The sequence below is a fragment of the Pipra filicauda genome, unplaced genomic scaffold, assembly GCF_003945595.2.
Source record: "Pipra filicauda isolate LSUMZ 115617 unplaced genomic scaffold, ASM394559v2 scaffold231_size1239837_pilon, whole genome shotgun sequence".
NCBI lineage: Eukaryota > Metazoa > Chordata > Aves > Passeriformes > Pipridae > Pipra > Pipra filicauda.
Window position 1 is genome coordinate 645,187 of NW_024104345.1, and position 20,995 is coordinate 666,181.

The following is a 20,995-nucleotide window of genomic DNA, read 5'->3' on the forward strand; positions in this document are numbered from 1 at the left end:
TCCAAGTGAGCCACAGTACAGACTTCTCTTACCCAGGAAAGACATTGGAATGGGTGGGGAGCTTTCCTGAGATAAAGGTAGAGGGGAAAGAAAAGTACTGTTAGGAAACAGGCTACCAGTGAAATTATTGCTTTTCTAAGCAATTTGGTGGAATGGCTGTTTTTGAAGTAACATTCCCAATTTTCTTCCTTAACTATTGATTATACATCTGGTTATTCTTTAAACTCTTTACAACAGACTGTCTTTTCCATAATGGTACTTTTTTTCCCTGTACAATGAAGGTCACTTCACTGTGTCCCCTCTTTTGTCCAAGTGTAGGAAGTTTCACTTTTTGTTTTCCTTGAATTTAATAGATTTACTTTGTGGTTCTTAAGCTAAGAATTATTTTTTTTATTATTTTGCTTGTTAGAAGTGTTGCAGAATTCACAAAAACCATTGTCCAAAAGGAACTGGCTCCCATTTGAATTTTTGCTTTGATGCCAAAGTAATTTCTGCGAAGGAAGGGACAGGTCAGGCCTTTCTTCAGTGTTTTGTCATTGTGAACATATCTGAACTGATTTGAACAGTATCTGGTAAAACTGGCATCATCCTTAACCTGTGGAAAAATACACTTCACATCCTTGGCTTACTTCCTAAAAACAGTACAATACCATTTCCACCAAGGTTAGAAAATCCCAAAAAGTGTGCTAGTAAATATCTATTACATCTGTGGCAGTGGATCAGCATGGCTTTGAGTCAGGAAGATTGAGATATTGATTTTTGTTCATTTTTTGGAATACCAACTGTACATTGACCTGTCCTTCTATCAAGCTGCTATTGCTACCTGGGCTATACATTAACTTTCTAATAGACAACTTTTTCCTTTTCCCCCGACATATTTCTCGAATATTTGTTCTATTTGTTTATGCATGTATTTATTAATTTATCATACATCCAGCAAGACGAATCTGTCTGAAGAGGAACTGAAAGCTGACTGTGATTAAGCCATGTCATCACATCAGATTTTTCCAAGGAGAAGTGGAAAATCCCACTATGACTGTCATAGCTCAGCTGCGCATCTTAAACCTTATTGCAGCTCTGAACAACTCAATTGTACAATTTAGATAATGAAGTGGATCTCAAATGTTTTTATTGCAACCAAACCAATAGACACACAATGAACATGGCCCTGCCACTGTTAACTGACATAAAACGTTAGGAAATGTCATTTTTCGTGGTGCAGTTAAAAACCCAACAGCCCTACCTTAGCAAGGGTGTCACATGTATATTGTAACAGTGTTTTATGATGGCCATAATGTTTATTGATGACCCTTACTACCCATGTAAAACATGTTTTCTTCTAGCAACTGTATTATCAAACTGACATCACCCCCCTTCTCCTTCCTTTTCTTCTCCATATCTTTTCACAGTAAATTGATTCAGGCATTTCACCTGTTTAGCTATTTTTAAAAAAAAAAAAACATCACTCATAGGTTAAAACTGTAAGATGTAATTGCAACATTTCTTACAGTTCCCCTCACACAAGTGTATGTAGCACAGAATTTTATGGAAAGGAAATGTCAAATCCAAATCTTACACAGCAAGAAAAACAAGCCAGTTTGTGCTGAGGAGGCTGATTTGGGTGATTTGGAAATGATCTGAGCTTTGGTAATGAACTGAAGACAAATCACCTGAAAAATCTGGGCCTTTACCTTGTTCCTTCAGAGGAATTACACTAGGCTTATTGTTAAGTAGCCATTTCCAATATGATCAGCCAAAGACAGTGTTAAAGGAAAGAAGTTTGGTTAAGTTCAGAGAAGCCAAATTGGCTCTCTCAAACAGTCAGTAGGAATAGGGTTTTTTAGATTAATTCGGTGCCTTTTACATCCTTATTCTTGCAAAATTGGAAATACTGTGTGAATAGTGTTCCTCTGGAAAAAAATAGTATTTTATTTGCAGCCTGGCAGGAATGGAGAGATCGGTATGCTGGTTAAAATGAAAGCCAAAGAAAATTGTCTGGGTTGGGTTGCTGCCTGAAGAAAGCTTGCTCTGAATGCTGGACTATGTATTACTTCATGTTAAAAATGCCCAAATTGTTGAAAATGTGTCTTAGCTAGTAGATTGAATTTATTTAGGGATGTCAGCTGAAGATGCATTCTATCATGGGATGGGAAATTATTTGCATGTTTTGTGGAAGAAAGCCTCATTTGGTTAGGAAATTAATTATAAATCTTAGGCATTCTCATGTCTGGAGCTTTGATGTGGTAACCTACTGAATTTACAGTCAGAATTTAGTCTGAGGTGGGATGAGAAATAGATCAGGCTAGATAATCTTTCTAGCTAGACGGATGAGCACTTTCTCTAGGAATAAACAACTGACTGACTTTTTTCCTTTTCAAAGTAGTTAGTGTTTTTTCAAGGTCTCTCCCTCAACCTTTACAAATGAAATATAAACAATGAGGGATGAATCTTCAGTGCATCTGCTCCAAGTCAGCCAGTAAGAAGTAGTGTGCCTCTAAAAGGAGGCCGAGCCCTTAATGTACTGTGAGTCATTGCCTGCACACGTCCAGCAGTTCTGCTTGCTTCTAGTTGTGTTCAACATACGGCACTTTGGAATGTTTCATTTATAGAGCAGGTCTTGTACAGTTGGTGTGGGCACCTACAGTTGTCAAATGCATTTTAGTTATGAGCTGGTCCTCTGACCAGGGCTGTTTAGTGTCCAGAAATTTCAGACAAAGAGTTGAATCTGGGGTTTTTTTTCTCTTTGCCTGTACAATTCCTCAAGCAGTGAAAAAACGACATGAAAAGGAAAACAGAGTAGTCCTAATTCAGGTCATCTGTTGTGATAGGCTTGGAATTCAAAGAAAGGCTGATAATCTTCAGGCTTTTGAGGTCCTTTACTGCAAAAAAATTGCTCAGTCACACCGGCTGCAGGCCAGTCCCTTTCCTTGTCCTCCTGCATGGGCTATGCTGTTCATAAATAGGATCATGCTCTCCATTGCTGACTTCTGTGCGAGTTTGGTATGGGTTCGCTGGGAAAACTGAAGATAAAAAACAGATGTAGAAAATAGAATTATGTATTCTCACCTGTTTTGTCTGAGGAAAAGCAAGTTGTTTACTGACCTTTCCCTTGCTTTAATGATCTCTGTGTTCCAGCTCTTATTCCAGGAAGCTTTGCTTATCTGCTGGTACCAACAACTAGAGAGTATTATCCTGGACACCTGTTTGACAGAGAATTGTTTATTTACCACTTAAGCAGCTGCAGTGTTGTAGTGCATCCTTTGAGGATGAGAAGAGTACATGATGGACACTAATGAGAAGACTTAAACAACTGAGCAGTATCTGCCTTGAATTATAACCTTGTGCTGTGCTTCGCACAAGATCTGTAAGATCAAGGCAGACAGTCTCACAGAGCTAGAACAGAGTTTCAGAGAATGCAAAAAAAAGTATTGGGAGACTTTGAAATGCCTCACTTAGGGATGAGTGGTAGACGTGCCTCTCAACTGCATCTGCCTGAAAAAGAGGAAAAAGTTTTGATGTGCTATTGGGGAATTCTAAGATGGGTTGTGTTAGTTCTGAATGAATTGTATATCGTTGTGAATTTAAGAGAGAGCTAAACTTCAAGACCTGAACAGGCTGATTTTTCATTTCTGGAGTTCTGGAAAGACTGCTTTGTAGATAATTTTTTTACCTACCTGTGAACTTTACAAGCCATTGTACATAGATCAATGGGCAAAATGAAAACCAAATAACAGAAGTACAGACAGTGAAAACAATTATGTCACCATGAGGTGTAAAAAGGGAACACCATCGAGGCTAGCAGCTTAGTAGAAAGATTTGACTTTTCCTCCTTGGTGCTTTTCTGGAGTTGCAAGAATGTGAGTAGGGTATTAGCAGAGGTAGAAGCTGAGCATCAATTTTAGTGGGACATTCATGACAGCAATGATTGTCACATGAGGGGAGACAGAGAGGAGGCAACAGCCTGATGGAGACTCACCTTGTCATTCTCCTAAGACAGCAGCATCTGAGATAGGGGAGCCAGAAGAAATGCCAGTTGTATATCACAAGGTACATTCTTGTTGTAGGGAGTAATGCATTGATTGCCACTTTACAGTGCTGCCTGACGGCCAGACTTCTCTCAGGAACAGTGTGTTGGCTTGCAGCAAAGAAAAGGTTGCTGTGTCTTGGTCACTTTGAGCGGTTTCTCCAGTAGACGCCGGTTCAGTGACAAGATCCGGTTTTTTTTATGTGTCCCCTTGAAAGGACTCATCACCCCTGCCCTCCCTTTCCTTTTTAGATGTACAGGAGTCTGTGATGAAATATAAATTTAGACTATTGTTCTATGTCAAAAATCTGTTCAGTGTTTTTATAATGCAGCTAGAGTGACTTTAGGCACGTGTTTCTTTTCTCTAACCTACTTGCAAGTCACGTTTATGCCTTAAAGAGCACATTGTTCAGGGTACTGTTTGACCATCTCTGTGAAACGCCTTTTCAACTGTAGTGTTGGTTTATGTCTGAAGACAAAAAGCTCTTTAGTCTTGCTCCTTCCCAGAGGCACCTTCAGTAAAAATACCCACTTGGTATATAAAGTACAAGGCTAAACGTAAGGAAAGAGTTGTTTGCTTGACTTCTTGCTCCACGTTATTTGGATAAAGTGGTTTTTACATGGATGCAGCTAGTGCTGATTGCCCATGTAGATGGGTTTTAGTGGGGGTATTCCCTTACAGGACTGTTTTGGGGATTTATTATAGCCCTTCATTGCTATGTGTGTCTCATCTCAGTATGAAATGTTGACCCAAAGCCTTGCTTGTGTTTCTCTTTGTATATGCTGGCAGCAGAGTAGCTGATGGTGCTGCTGCACAAGTAACAAAAGCCTCCAATTACCATCTGTCATGTCATACTTATAATTTTCAAGATCCAACCACAGCCCTCCTGGTGTGATTGACTTCAAATCACAATTGACGTTAATAGCTATTTTTAAAAGTCAGAAACTAGGCTTTATTTCTGACAAGATGAGCATGTTTGATTGATACTGAACTCATTACAATAATTCAGTCTAGTCCAGGAGTCCTGGTGCAGTGACATTTGTGACAGCTTTGTTTCACATGCACATGTACAACTGTGTCCTGGTTGCGTCGGGCTTGCTCCGATGCTTTGAATTTAATGCCATGTTTGGAGGGTGTCAAAGTAATATACAGTAAGTAGTTACGAGAGATACAGGCAAAACCTTTTGATTCAACTTTGAAGGCAAGCTAGAAATAAAATGTTTTTGCCAAAAAGAAACAAAAAGTCAAACAGACTCGTGTGAACTAAGTTGGCAGAAGTAAATATTGCAGTAGCTTTAGTTGCATTGATTACAAGAAAAAGAAGAGACAGCTGTGAATGAAGTCCAAAGGACAACAGCTGTGGTCTGAAAAATCAATATATTAGAATAAATTTTGTAAAACAGTGGCTGTAGTTGAAAAGCATGTTCCGTTGAGAAGATCTTTGGAAGTAGGTACTGCACTTCATAACTTTGCTCTTGTATTCAGTAATTTCTCTGCTTCTGTATATTTTTAATAATTTATGAAGAAACTAAAATGAAATTTTGAAACATTTTTTTGTGGCATAGTTCTAGACTTTTCAGTACTCAAAACACAGGACAACTTTAGGGTTAAGTGACAACAGAGTACCATCTAAGTCTGACACCAAAATTGGCCCTACTATTTCTGTGCAATGTTTAGGAGTTTTTGATGATTATGAGCGTGATTCTGGTCTGTATAATGAAGTTTTTGAAGGTTTCCTTCCAGCTCTTTGTCTCATTTTTCAAGGCTGTGAGTTTGAAGGGCTGGGCTGTCACCAAATTAAACAGGGCTCTTATCTCTGCTCTGTGAGATATGGAATAAGTGATAATAAACAGTAAAGACTAGATTATCTTAGAAATTCTGCATAAATAAATAACGGGATAAAAACTAAGTTTATGCAGGGTCAGGGCCAATTTTGACTTTAGGCCAAGTGTCATAATTTTTAAAGAAACTCCTTACAAATATGTAAGTTTATGTAATGGTTTGTGAGAACAGCAAGCCATGAAAGGCATCAGTTCTTACAGGACTATGTAGCAACATGATACATGAGTAGCATCGATATATACTGATTATATCCAATGTAACTTCTAAAATAAGGCAAAACTTTAAACGAGTATTTGTCATTACAGCCCTCTGTCAAAAGATGGGACAGAAGATACTTACCCTGCAGTCCCTGGGAGAACCGCTAGTGTCTGGCTGACAAACACTGAAGGTTTTCTGGCAAAATTACACTCATGGCTGCAAGAAAACAAACTCACATTTGAATAAATATGTGTGATTATGGTGCCTGCAAGCCGATAGCAGCCCTCAGGATGTGCAGCCAAGTGTTTGTTAGTGTATGTAAAAGATGTTTTGTTCTTGTAAGCAGTGCATGAACACCTTTCTAGGTAGTGAATGCTTGTGAAAACGGTGATCTTGCAGTTGATAACCTGATGGACTGACATTGTATTTTCATTTTCATTAAATAAACTTGAGTTGATTTTGCATAAATGTCACCAAAGAAAGAATGTAACCTATGTGCAGGCCTCTCAAATTTCATGCTTTTTGTCTTTTCCTAGACTCTTCTTAGAAAAAAAGAAAACTTTTAACAATTAGAGTGTTTCTTGGCATGAACTTGAAGTGTCTTCTGAAGCAAACTTCCTATTTTGAGCTGACTTAGCAAAGTGCCCTGTCTCTTCTGTAGCATTCATGCTCTGAACGCAAGTTTGAAATGCAAAGAAGGTGTCTGTTTTAATACCGCTGGCCAGGAGCAGTGAAAGGAGTGCAGTTCTTCTCACCTTCAAAATAATTCAGTGTTCCCAGTTCTTGAGGAGACACTACTGAAAGAAGAGTCCTCAGTTTGGAAATGACTAATGATTCGTCTTTGACTAGTTTTGATTTCAGATCCATGGCCAGGTGAGATGCCTGCCCAGGATACAATGGGAGGATCATATTTGGAAGGGAAAAAAAAAGTAGAATTAGCTTGGGCAAAAGCTTTTAAGCATTTCTGTACATAATAGAGAATATTTTTTTGAAGTACATGAATGAATATTTTCTGTGAAATTTGTAATGACTGTTATGTTCTTTTTTGTAATCATACATATTAAAAAGCTGAGATGTGAGATATACAGTAAGGTAGATAAATTTGATCAAAGTTGGTTTTCTTTTATTTCAAAAAAACCCCAAAACTAACTAAAAGGTATGAGACTTAGTACTATCCTCAGTAGCTGTGAGGTGTGTTGAGGAAGGCTTGTGTAATTGTTTCCACAAGAAAACAGAGTTCAATTATTAGCTGAAGGTTCCCTACTCAAGAACATGCCCATACCAGTATGAGTAGGCTTATGGTGGCAGCACTGTAGTCATGGAGCTCACAGGCTGCAGATCCCTGGGTACCACTAAGCTACTTCCTAAATGTTCTATAGCAGAGATAAAAGTAAATTAAGTTTACATCAGGAGGCTTAAAATTGATTGAAACACAGACTCGTCTCCATTGGAAAAAACCTGGGGGAGGTCTCCAAATGGAGAAAGATTGAAAATCACTAGACTACACAATTACCTGTGTATGGTTATTACGAGGAGCTAGTGTAACTCCAGATAAAAGCTCTCAGTGTAGGTTGCTTTAACAATTGTCTTCCTTTATATTCCTTTATATATTCTTTCCTTTAGCACTGGAAAAGAAAGTGCTGTTCTTGTGATTTCTTCCAGTGAAGTACATTTAAACATTAAAGAATGTTTGCCCCATCTGGTGGGACAGAAAAAACAGATTGCTAATGAGAACTCTCATACGTGTCTGATCTGTTTTGAACTATTTTAGCCAACACACAGAATTCTTTTATGGTCAGTCATCAACTAACAAGGCTTTCAAATCAATTATTTAGATATCAAATGGTACCTTGGCACAACTGTTACCTTCTAGCAATGTCTTTCTAACTAGATTATACTCCAGAGAGAAATCAAAGTGTCTGTCTACTGTTAGCACAATTTATGCTTCGAGTGTTGTGCATAACCTGAACAATAATATTTGCATACTCAATTCTAACTATTTAGAAGTGAAACTCTTTTTGTCATTGTAGTTACTTTTGCTTACACGATTGGTGGAATGGTTAACATAGACCAAGTTTTAATGGTTGCTACAATATGGATGCTTTCTTGAGCAGACTTTGTGCAGTTGATATGCATAAATTTATATTTAGATATTAAATGCTTACTTTTGTCTAGAGATTGAGGTGATCATGCGTATCAATATTTGTAGGCTATTTCCTTAAGTGAGTGTTTGGTACTAAACTTTAAGGCTAGAGTAGAAATTAACAGCTTAGATTTTTAGGAGATTCCAGTGTGCTGAATGATTTATTGTTTTACCTTGGTTTCAGTGTGTATTTGAGGTACCTCTCGTCATTTTTTAGAACATGCATATTGATGTTCTGGGGTGATTTTTTAAACTGGATTATTTTATATTCATGTTTGGGTCTGAATTAAGAGTATTTGTGAGCTCTGGCTTTTCTTAATGACCTTTTAAAGAAATATGTTGCTATAATGTCAAAGATTGCTAGTCCTATAAACTCTGTATGTTACATACATGAAGAACGCAGAGTACTAGAAGGATTTTTGGAAATTCTTCTATGCCTTCATTCAGCTACCTTCTGCCATAGAAAGAGCTTGTGGTGAAGGAGGAGACTTTTTAATTACTGCAGATCTCTCTCTTAATCATCCATATGGTTATGTCCTATTTTGCTCGCTGAAGATCATTTTCTTAGCCCTGGTCAGCATGGAGGAAGTGTTGTCTCTCACATTTCTTCCTTTTGCATACATTCTTCTAACATCACAAGATAGTATTCTTCTGCGAATATGAGACAGCAAAGGATTCCAAACATATCCTCATAAAATAAAGTCTTCCATTTCAAATGTTCACTGAAGACTCTCCAGCGGGAAAGGAGTACTCTAGAAATAGCGGTTCCAGGAGCAGTGCCTTCTACGTTTTAATCACTGACCAAGTACAAAGTCATAGAATCATATAAACTGGGGACAAAAGGGATTTCTGGAAGTCACCTGGTCTAGCCTGTGGCTCAGAGGTTAACTGTGGATTTGCCTTGTTGAGTTGTACAAACCTCTAAAGGTGGAGATTTTGCAACTCCTGTGAGCAAAGTAGCACTTCAGCGTGGTCATCTTGCTCTTGGGCAGGAGTCTCAGCTAGCAATCAGTTGGTGTTTCAGGAGCACACAGTTCTAGGCAGAAGAAGGAGGAATTAATCTCTAAAACTATGAGATCTGTACTGTAAATCAAAACACTTTCCAAAAGTAGGGGTGCTGAAGAAAATGAAAAGGGAAAATTCCATTCCGGTTTCCTTTAATCACTTCAAAATCAGTTATATAGACATGACTGCAAGCCAACACATCTCTTCTAGAAATAGCAGAATTTCTTCTCCTCCTTTTGCTGATCATGTCATGAGGAATCTGAAGCAGCAATCTGAGCAAACTGAAGCTTAGGCAATGCTTTATCAGCAAAACAGTTATGGATTTGTGGTTAGCAGCATATCGACCATGTATTTTAGTGCATTTGGCAGTTTTATCCTTTAATCTGCTTGTAAATCCTTTTCACTGGCTTGTAAGATAGGCTTTCTCAAAATATGTAAACTGCAGAGGGGATTGTGTCTAATGTTACACTGAAGTGAGCATCTCTTGAAGTTAATATGATGCCATTTTTTCATATTAGGACTGTGGAAACAGATAAATAAGGTAGTTATTGATTTAAATAAAAAGGCAGGATCAGAGTAGGTCAAGCTGGACAGAGCTACATATCACAGTAGTTGGTTTGAAAATATATTCCAAAATTGAAATTAACACAATGAAATGTATATTGGGGCAAAGAAATTTACTCAGTGGTATTGTTTTACAGAAGTAATTCCTGATTTCTGCTGGAAGTAAGTGACTACACAGAAATAACAGTGATACAGATCCTTCAAGATACCCTTGGTTTTGCTGCATGTAGGAGCTCACTGAGATTCTTTCACTATTTTCCACTGGAAATTTTGTGTGCCTTTTTGCAAGCAAATTTGGTTGTATCTTTGAATTTCAAAAACAAGCAGTAGTTTTAAATTGCAACTTTTAGATGATGGAATACACCTGCAAACTTGCAGTATCTGTTAAAAAAATCCAGCAAGATTTTGTATCTAGTTGTCAGGAATTCCCCTGCCTGAGAGATGTGTGCCTGAGGGCAGGTCTTGCTTTGGGTGCTAGTTCCCTGCTGAGCCCGGCTGCCTAGGTCTGCTTATCCAGACAATGGACTTCTTGCTGCAGTTGAGTTTGCAGGATGCCATGGGCACTAAGCAGTTCAAAATGTGTTCTCACATTTTAATAACAGCAAGTTGCTGTCCTTCTGGGCCTGGATGATAATAAAGTTAGTGTGTAGGAATTGACAGTGGACAAATGAAGTGCTGCTGAAAAGCTACATGTGACAAGCAATATGGAGGAATAAAACATTTCCAGGGCTTTCATTTGTGCTGCGTTACGTGGAATGGATGAGAAATGATTTCTTTGTTCAATCAAGATTCTTGTTATGAGGCAGCTAGGTCACCAAGGTTGACTTATAGTGAAAACAGGAGGAGAATATCGCTCAGTCCTGATTGATAGCCAAAAGCAGGAGAGAGTGAACAGCAGTTCGTTTAAAGCTGAGAAACATAAAATGTCATAGAACACAAGCTTTCTGTTTTATGAGAAAACCTGGGTAGAGGACTTTTTGTTCTCATTGAGAATAGGCATTGTCCTTGATTGTACGTACAGCCATAGATATATAAAGTCTTAAAGCTGCACTGATACCATTAGCAATGGCCCTCCCTTGCAATCCGTGCCAGCTCTGTGGAGCTTTTATCCCTTTTTTTGCATTGAAAAATAATGACTGAGAAGTGTTTCCTTTCCATCTTTCTTTCGTCCTTCTGATGGGTTAAATGTTTTCTGTCTTTGTAGGAATTAAATCAAAAAATGGCTGAAACTCCTTGAAATGAACGTCATAGTTTTTTTCAGTTAAAGGGTTTATTTGATGACAGCACTTACGGTCTATTATGTAGTTAAGAATCCTAACCTTCCCCTAAGGTAGATAAATAATATTCTCTCCATTTACAGCTAGTTAAACTGCAGCAAAGAGATAAAGAGGCTTATCAAAAGCAATGCAGCATCATTTCCGAAGAGGAGTCTGGGACTCACAAGTTCCTAATGACACTGGAGTGTATTTTAGAAAGACAGGGCTGCTGGGTCCTGACATAATTATATGCACATGTAGTTTGCAGGTAGCCACACAAGTGAACAAGAATGCTGTTTTCTGTATTTCTTGACTGTTTCCTCATGCCAGTCATATGCTGATCATTTAACCAGCACCATTTGCTGTTATTTTTGTTAGCTAGAGTTTTCTGAGTATTCTGTCAGTGATACACTGAGAATGTCATAAATTGCTAGCAAAAGGGCAAGAGTCAACTTCAGTAAACCACTTACTGAGGCCTTTTCTTCCCCGTATACCAAAGACTAGTTGATTGCTTGGTACAATAAATCAAACCTGTGATGGAATGGAGTGAAATTCCTCTGGAATGGGGTGAAATTCTTCAAAGGGTTAAAATAGTAATTTTCTTTCCCTGATAGGGCTGCTTTTAAATGTGTTCGTTTATGTCTTTTCAAATTGTCTCCATTGATTGTTGTTCAATGCCTTGTTTTCTCTTGCAGAAAAAAAATGGAAAAATCTAAACAACTAAGTGCACAAATTTTGAAAAATACTTTGCATATTTAAGCACGTAAATACATGTGCAGACATTAACTAAAGTTACATACCTATGCATGCTTTTCCTAAGTCACTGCAACTGCATATTGATCATTATTGTATTTATGAATGTATCACCTCGTGTACATCAACACTTATTTCTTTTCCTGTACTGGGGGAAAAAAATGGTGTGAGGTGAGGTTCACATTTTATGATAGGTCCAGAAAGAAAGGGGTGCTTGTTATATGCATTGAATGCTAGCAAAACAAAATATCCTCCTAGCTTGTAGTTTTTCCAAACTCTGTGAGCTGGAGCTGCAGGGATTAAGTCTGTACAGCCCTCTGACAAGAAAAAGAGGGTGACAGAGAGCACAGACCTTGGTAAACACATCAAAAGACCTTGATCCAGAACTATTAAAATTACTTGGAGTTTTATGTGGAGAAAGCATCCAGTTGTTTGTGTAGGTTCTGTTGGACAGCAGCTCGAAGTCATTTCATGTTTAGGACCAGATGATTGAAAGTATTATATAGCACATATGGACAGATGCCTTGAACTCTTGATATAGTAATGCATTATGTCTGGCCAGTGAAGATAGGAAAATCAGAGAGACAATGATTTTTAATGCAAGTTTGCTTCTTTCATTAAAAATTGGGCATGGAGTGTTGCTGTTGGTCCAGACAGCTCATGACTGACACTTTGCTAGCTAACCTGGACATGCGTGATGTAGCAGAAGGTGAAGCTTTTTATCTCCCACTTGCTCAGGACTGCATGCTTTTTCACAGACCCAAGAACAGGATAAATTGCACAGGGATGTAAGTGAAATTCTTCTACCTCTCTCCCTTCTGATTACACAGTCAAAGTCACAGCTTAGTCATCTCTTAGCTGTGTAATATGAGAAAGATTGAATACTGAAACTTAAAAAATCCATACTTCAATGTCACTCTTGTGACATCTGCTGCCCATCTGACACTGTATTCAGTGGCTTGTACAGTGAAATTCTGGTCTCGTACATATGGACACTAAATCACTTTTCATTAAGCTGAGCAATCTCTGGAGCAGGAGATAGGAGACTTTAAAGAGCATGTCATGGCTTCATGAGAGCATTCCTTTGAAACTGTGAGAGAACGTCTGCAGGCTGGCAAAATGTCATTTCTCAGTGAAACGTTAACATTTGGTCATGATCTCTCAAATGTACCGTAGGGTTTTTTCAGCCTGGTACCTGATTTTTGCACTTCTAAAAGATGGCACCCTTAGCCTTCAATATCACACTCATTTGTCTCTTCAGTCCTGACTCTGAGGTAAGACTGCCATCTACTGAATCCTCAACATTATCTCCTGCAAAATGTAGCTTTCCACCCAAATACTGACCAGTTCCAGTCCTGCTTCATTTATGGGATCTGACAAGATTGGAGGCCTCCCTGGCATGCCTTCAGGCTATATCACCTTGCAAGCAGCCATCAAAGTGTCAGAAAGCAGCAGCTGAGAAAGAGCTCCTACCTTGCTGCACTGATTCCTTTTGTGCTGAAAGAAGCCATTAGAGATGCATCTTTCCAGAGTTTGGTTGTCACATGCATTTTTCCAGGGCATGTCAACTTCAGTAGGCTGCAGCTGTCTTCCATCAAAGAGAATTTCAGGCACGGAGGAATAATAGAAAGAAAGAGACAAGAATAACTTTCAGAAAACACCAAATTGGAAGATGATTAAGAAGAAAAAAAAACTTCCATTCAGTTCATTGATTTCTCTCAATGGTTTCTTTAATTTATATGCACGAATACTATCAAGTGTAATAAGATTCATACCCTCCACAGTAGTAGCAGAAAATTTTAAAAGCACTGGCAGTATGCAATTTTCAGATGCTGCCTCCTCCCTAGAAACCACTTCACCTTAATAGTTTGATAATGTGGAATTCCCATAAGCACAACACTTGAAATTTTTATTTTTTTTTTTCATTTCGAGATCTGTTTTGTGATTAAGGGCCTGCTCCTAGGCCCATGGAGATCCTCTGCTGAGCACAGGGGACTTTTAAAATCGAGCTCCCTCATTTAAAGAAGAAAATGGACCACATCCCAAGTTTGTTTGAACCCACATCGCTCAATACTCTTTCCTGGGTGCCAGTGCAGTGGGGCTATGGCAATTTAGCTAAGTAAAGCTGACAGCCTTGAACACTCTTTGTCAGTCTCTGGGGACTTCTGTTGCATAGTCAAGAAGGGCACCTGCTGGACGATGGTGAGGTGGCTGACCAGCTGTAGACACACAAGCATCACTACCAGCCTAGTGCCTGGTTAGTTTTCAGACATTCGTTCTCCGTGAACTGAACAAGCTAAAGGTGCCTGATTAAGATCCTGATTTCACTTGACATCTTTTGCGTCTCTGCGTAGAGAACTTCTGTAAGGCTTTCCTTCCTTAGCAGTTTTCCTTGGAATATCTCCTGTACGTAATAATTTCCAATAGTATCATGTCTTTCAACCAAGATTCTAAATAACATGCACTGCAGGATGGAGCTAAGCATCAGGAGCTAAGCATCAAAGACATCTAAGCTTAAGCTGTGAATCCCCAGAATATTAAGGGCTCTTATTTTATGTTGCCTGTAATGAAAATGCTTGCAGATACGACAGCTGAAAAATCAGGTAAATCAGAGCCCAAGTTCTCCCTCTTTGCTCTCCGAGGAACTGATGTAAGGTATTGTGAGCACTCAGTCCCAAAGTGTTGTATATTTCCCTTGAGCGATAAAGTGGCAAAGCTGCTTGTACTTGCAGATCCTTCCCTTTGGGTTTAGAAAGGACAATGCCTTTCTATTCAGGCACCATAAATGAGACAACCCATCACCATCGGAAGGCTGGGGTAAAAGCAAGGAACAAAGGTTAACGCTAATCTTTTGCTAGCTTGGCATTGCCTGGACGTTGGAAATCCACTGTCCCCCTACTCTGCTTCTACAGAATGAAGAGCAGAGGCCTCGTCTTGTTCTGCACGTCATAGTTGGTGGTGACACTTCCCCCAAAGCTGTATGAGCAATGAACTCCTTATGGAGCCTGAATTGCTCAGCCATCATAATATTCATTATAAAAGACGGAAATGTCCTCATCCCTTAAGAAGATAAATTGGATGGACACAGAAATGAGAACAAAGGGGTTTAGAGTGTATGGAGCAAAATACGTTTTGCCATGAAGAGTGTCAGCACGTACTGGATGAACATAGTGCTCCAAAGGGTATGTTATAGTGCATGACTGTTCATTTGTGGACACATATGTTTCTTTCTGTTGGTGGTCTTGTCACCTGCATCTCCCACTTATACACAGCAAATGTGGGCTTCACCCAGCTTATTCCTGTGCAGTGGTCCTGTATGAGGCCTTTAAGCACACTAGAAGTACCTGTGCGATAACCACTATCTGAACTGCATCTTTTGGGGGCAGGATGAACTGACAGAAAGTGGCATCAAAACTGAAGCATGCTTTTCTTCCTTGCAAAATGTGCATTTTCTCTGTTTAGCAGTCATCCCTGAGGCTTTTCATTCAGACATCAACAAATTTGTCCCCATGTTCCAGGTACCCAGAGAATGATGATGGACAAAGAGCTCATTGTGTGCTGCAAATAGCAGCATCTTGATCATGGCTTGACTTTCAAGTCTAGGGGAAATCTGATTTTCCTGAGCACATTGAGCAAAAAAATGGGAAGTGTAGTTGGGCCTTTACAGAAATAAATTTCCCCATGCTGTGTGTGAAGTATTAGCTAAAAACCCCAACCAACTAATGAAGTAATGTATATGTTTTATTCCTCCCGGAGTAAGTATGAATATGAATCATCATTTGTTTATGCTGGACAAAGAATTTACATAACTTTAATAGGGCTTTCTATTAGTTTGTGACAAATAATGAAATGCCAATATATTCATCATTCCAAACCCATTAAAGCTGTCATCTTTGCAAATGATTGATAAAATGCTCTGATTTAGACTTGCACATTTTATCCCTTACTACAACCACCGCTTCATGTATGAGGCACAGCATTCTCACCAATTTCTCATCAGGGATAAGTAATTGGCCAATTAAATCATAGGCCATGATATCTTGTAGAGTGGAGTTAAATCAGTGATAGTCTAGCTCTGAACAATTTGAATCTTAAAGTGGGATAAATTAAGCTCTCTCCTTTGCAGTTGCCTTCATATGGAATCCTCTGCTTTGAATAATGAAAAACCTGAATTTGTCAGTCAGGTAGGGTTTTAGATCCCTTTATTGTCACAGATGTGTTTCCAGAGGCTCCACCTCTACATTTGTTACTGAAAAGGCATTACCAGCTTGGTTAATAAAATTTATTTATAATAATAAATATTATATAATAATAAATAATATTATATGATTTTATATATTTATATATAAACATATATTTGTAATATCATATAATTATTATATAACAATAATAAATAAATAAAATATTATTTATGACTGAAGCCTGACATCTTGGTAGCAGGAAGAGTTTTGTCAGTACAAGGACTGCAGGACTGGATTTTGAAGCTTTCACAGATTACTTTCCCTCAATAATTTTGGCTTCTCACTGGTAAGAGTTGAACTAATATTAGTATTCCAGTAGTGTCTAGAGGTTTTGAGCTGTACTAGAGCCTTATTGTATCGCAGACACTGTATAAACCCATAGTGGGGAAAAGTCACAATCCTGCAGAGACTGTGGTATATGCAGGCAAGACTATGGGTAGCAAAAAGGAAATGGTATCTCTCTTTTTCAGATGGGGTTTCGCTATTCACACAGGATGACAGAACAGTAACAGTCTTTTCTGAAGTATGGAGGAATAAAGCATTTTGCCAAATGTCAAAAAGAATTTATGTTAGTGTAGGGAGGGAGCCCATCTTTCTTGAGTCCCAATACACTACTCTGATAAAAAGACAATCCTCCTGCCTTGTGATTTCTAAACAAAATTCAAGCATACCTCTGAGAGGCTGGAAGCTAAGTAGCATTCTTCTGTTAGATGAGATAAAGCACTGTGTGAGTAAGGTGCAAACAGAGATCATAAAAATAAATTAGCTTTTCTTTTCCCCCTCTTAACAATTTACAGATATCTTAGCAACACTGCTAAAAATGTAAGAGTTGCTTCTACTTTGATTCAGAGCACTACTTCATACTTGGAATATCTCTTTTCATCACTCAAGGTTAGTCTGGATGCTTGGATAAGAAAGAACAAAACAGGTGAAGTGTGTGTTTAAGTTCCTAGTAAGAAAAGTTGTGTATGTGACCAAGGTTTGGTGTTTACACTCCTAGATCACTTTTCTGCATTCATGCACTGGCACTTACTGTTCCCTAACTCAGGACTGAATGTTTTTAGCCAAGTCCCTCCCAGAAATATGCAGCAAACTCAAATGCTGATTTTTAAATTGAGCCCATGCCCAGGTATTTTTTTTTCCTACGGAGAAAGAAACTTCAGCAGAGTTGCAAAAGCACAGTTAAACCCATAAGTTCCCTTAAAAAACCTCAGAATTGTAGAATAATTTACGTGGGGAAAGACCTTTAAGATGACCAAGCCTAACAGCAAAAAAAAAAACCAAAACCTTTTTGTTTTTGAAGAAGCTTCACTCAATTTGAGGAAGTTGATAAAACATGGCTTATCATCCTTTGGTTATAAGTCAGATAAACACATTTGCAGAAGCAGTAGTAGGACCATGAAAAGTCATGCCTTGGACTACTTTCTGCACTTTTCTCCATGGAGCTGCACCCAGCTTCCAGAAGGGAGGAATTTGGTGGGATGTCATTTGGCAGTTGCAGGGGCAGATGAGGAAGGCAGTAATGTTGCTTCTGCTTCACGGGAAAGATTTCCTGATAAAAAAGCAAAATGTCAGCCCAGCATGGAAAAATGAGTTGTTGAGCATTTCTTTTTGGTGCTCTGTGAACTTTTTGTAGGTGGATCATGTGTTTATGATTCCAGGAAGGAAGAGACTTGGCTTTTCACGCAACATCAGAAGAGCTTGATTGCTTTTTTGGAGAGAAGGTGCCCAGACACCATCAGGGGATAAGTAGTAACCAGCTGGTGAGAGTTATTTAGAACAGAGGCACATTTGGCAATTAAGTTTTGACTGTTGCACTGATGGCCTTCAGCCTCGTTGCGTTAATGGGGCAGACTTGGCAGCACAGAGGAGTAGGAACACCTGTCTGTTGGCCTCCCCAGCTCCGGCTTGAGCATTGTATCATTTGAAACACTGGACATCTGCTGCTAGACGTTGCCTTTTTGAACAGTTGCATACGTTTTCAAATAGTTAGTTGCATATGAGAAAAATGCAAAATTCAGCTGGGGCAGAGTGTCAGGAATCGAAAACCAAAGCTGAACACCTTTGCCTCTGGAGTGATTGGTGAGGTTATTTAGAATGCTCTGCAGAAGAGTAGTGCAATGGGTCTCAGCTGTGATGCACGGTAGGCTTGTGCAGACTCTGAAAACAAGATGTAAAAAGCACCTGCATTTAATCAGTCTGGGGAGAGTTGTCTCTGAGCTTTGTCAGGACTTCTGATCAATTGCTGGTGCCTAACAACACCCAGGGAGGCACTGGGAGTTGTTATGTCAGTGGCAAGATATAATGCTGTTATTAATTTAATGCTCTTTAGATTGTTTAATTTGGAAATTCAGATTTAATCAAGTGTCACATGTGCTGTCCAAATTCTTAAATTAAACATGAATTGCTTGGAAGCTTCTGCAAAACTGCTGTTTGTTGCATCAGCCCCACAGTCACTTTTATTGGTTGTAGAAGCAACCATTTTGCAGTAAGACAATTTGGCCCTTACTACAGGAGATGGAATAGCTGCCTTGAGACATTCTGAGCCCATTTTCTGTAAGAACCTGTGATTTTTAATAGCATCATCAAAGTCATTTTGGTGGAGGCTGAGCAGGAGTAGAATAAAAAGCCACAAAAGAAAGGGTAATTCCCATTCTCATTAAGGCATTTGTTTGGTTTCTGTATCTTGGTATATGCTTAATGATTGTTGTCTCAATATGTGAGTATTCATGTTTGTCTACTTTTATAAGAAATGAGTCATCTAGCTTGGGCATCTTTGTCACATAAAAGCATCTACTAAGATCTAAATGTAAACACTAGGGTTTTGTTCTGCTGTTTAAAATCGTGCCATGGGATTCAACTCTGCAAACACGGTGCTGTCTAAAGTTTCTTGTAATAGCTTTGTGAAAGGGGGAAAAACCAGACTTAGAATGTATATATGTATGATGATTTGTTAACAGATGAAGCCCTGGAGTAAATTTTTCATTTGATTCTGGAGTTTTTGGTATAGTGTAGTACGTGTCTTGAGTGCTGTGTGAGTTGAGCATTGCTGAAAAGCTTGTCCTGTGTGAATGGTTCACAACAGAAATACAGGTCCATTTGTTTTTTATTCACTTCCCTCCACTCTGGCACTTTGTAACGGCACTGAGGATGGGCTGTGAGAAGTAGCTGTTCTAGATTAGAGTACAAATGCTATGTGTCTCCCCATGTTGTCCTCTGAAGAGTTGAAGTATTTCGAGCAAGGGCTTTACATGAGCCTGTTACTGCATAAATGTGTGTGTTATTAGAACAGTTTTTGAAACTGTGTTTTCTGATCTTTTGTAAATCCGGAACAAAGGAAACAATTTTATTTCATAATTCTCTTAAGCTAATTGAAAGCATAATTTAGTCCTTAATGAAGAATATAAAAAATGAAATGGTCATTAAGTTCAATCCTTAAAATAACAAATGATATTGTACATCCTCTTTTCCCAGGATCACAAACAATGCAAACCCCCCTGCTCCATAAATATACTTAATCAATACCACTAGTATTTGGATTTTTATTGCATTTATGATTGTCTTCCAGCTTTTCTTAATAAAACCAGCTGCGTATAGCTCACTTATTCTGTTTGTGGAGTTACTGGAAGAAAGGCAGTGTTAGTGTTGTGTTAGTGCAGAATGGATTTTCAATATGCACCTAAATTTTGGCCTAACCCACGGACTCTTTTACACTAAGAACACCAAGATTCATCTCCTGCATCTATTCAGAGAGCATCAGTGGTGCCAAAAACCATGCATTCTGGTTAGCTTAAAAAGAGGTGAATCTTCGCTGTGATGCTTCAGAGAGGTGGGGATTCTTTGTTGAGGCAGTCGCAGCATTTGGTATTGATGGGACTCTTGGCCTTGCCAGATCTATCACAGCAGGACATGACTGCAAACTTTTTAGTCTAGGCCAGTAAAAGCACTTACGTTTGTGTGTAAGATGTGACTTTCCTGGGTTCAGATGAGCTGTTGAACAGTTTCAGAAGCCAGCAGACTACTGCTGTTTACCTTTTCCTCACTCACTTTGTCAGTTTTGACCTGTTACTTTAATTTTATTTCAGCCTCATTTTTACTCAAATGCGACTCAGGCTTGTCACTGGCACCTGCAGTACATTGAACAGGAAAGAAGGGATAGGAAAAAGAGCTGACAGTATGGTCAAAACCAGACGGTATAAGAGTGTAATTGGGGAGTGATATCTGGCTTCTAAGAATATTTTATACTCTTGTTATTTTTTTATGGATAAGAGTCTGCAGTTACTATTGCTTAGTCACTAACGTGTAAAGCTAAAATGTGTTCCTCCTAGCACTGCAGAAAGCTGTGTCCCAACAAAAGTGTGAAGCAACGTGTTAGAAAAGCAAAGTGACATACTGAGTCCTCAGGAAGATTTTTCTCTTTTTCCTGAAGGGTAATGAATTCTGAAAAACAGGGAAAACTGTTTTGGTTTATTATTTCTTGCTTTAATGCAGGACTGGTAAAGGGCAATATGAGTATGCTGTGAAGTGGACTTACAGAATGGGTAATTTAATTTTGTTGCTGTTGTAATCTGCTGGGCATTTTTCCAAAACAAGAGTAGGGAGTAACTGGCATATTTCATTACAACTGCCCAGATGACTAGGAAGAGATTAAGCCTTTAATTACATCCTGAGCCAGCATTACAGCTTGTGACTGAAGCCACAGCCAATCCTAGAAAAATCTAGAGGGTCTCAAATGGATTACCTGTATGTACCGTCTAAAGACTTTTTGTTTTGCCTATTTCCATATTTATTTTGTTGAAATTATACATATATATGTATAATTGTCACTTAACGAAAGGATAGAATATTTTCAAAAGTGAAAATATTCATGCTAGCTTCTTTGGAAAGGAGTTTTGTCTTTGAGAGCTTTAAAGTTGACATTAGACAAGTCAGTAAAATAGCTCGCATTTTGATATATAAAGGTCAAGG

At 38.6% G+C, this 20,995-nt stretch overlaps 1 protein-coding gene across 2 annotated transcripts in view; it reads left to right on the top strand.

Annotated features, from left to right (window-relative positions):
* TMEM108 (transmembrane protein 108) overlaps nt 1-20,995 on the top strand; it is a 162,565-nt gene that overhangs the window by 26,693 nt on the left and 114,877 nt on the right. The window lies entirely within an intron of this gene.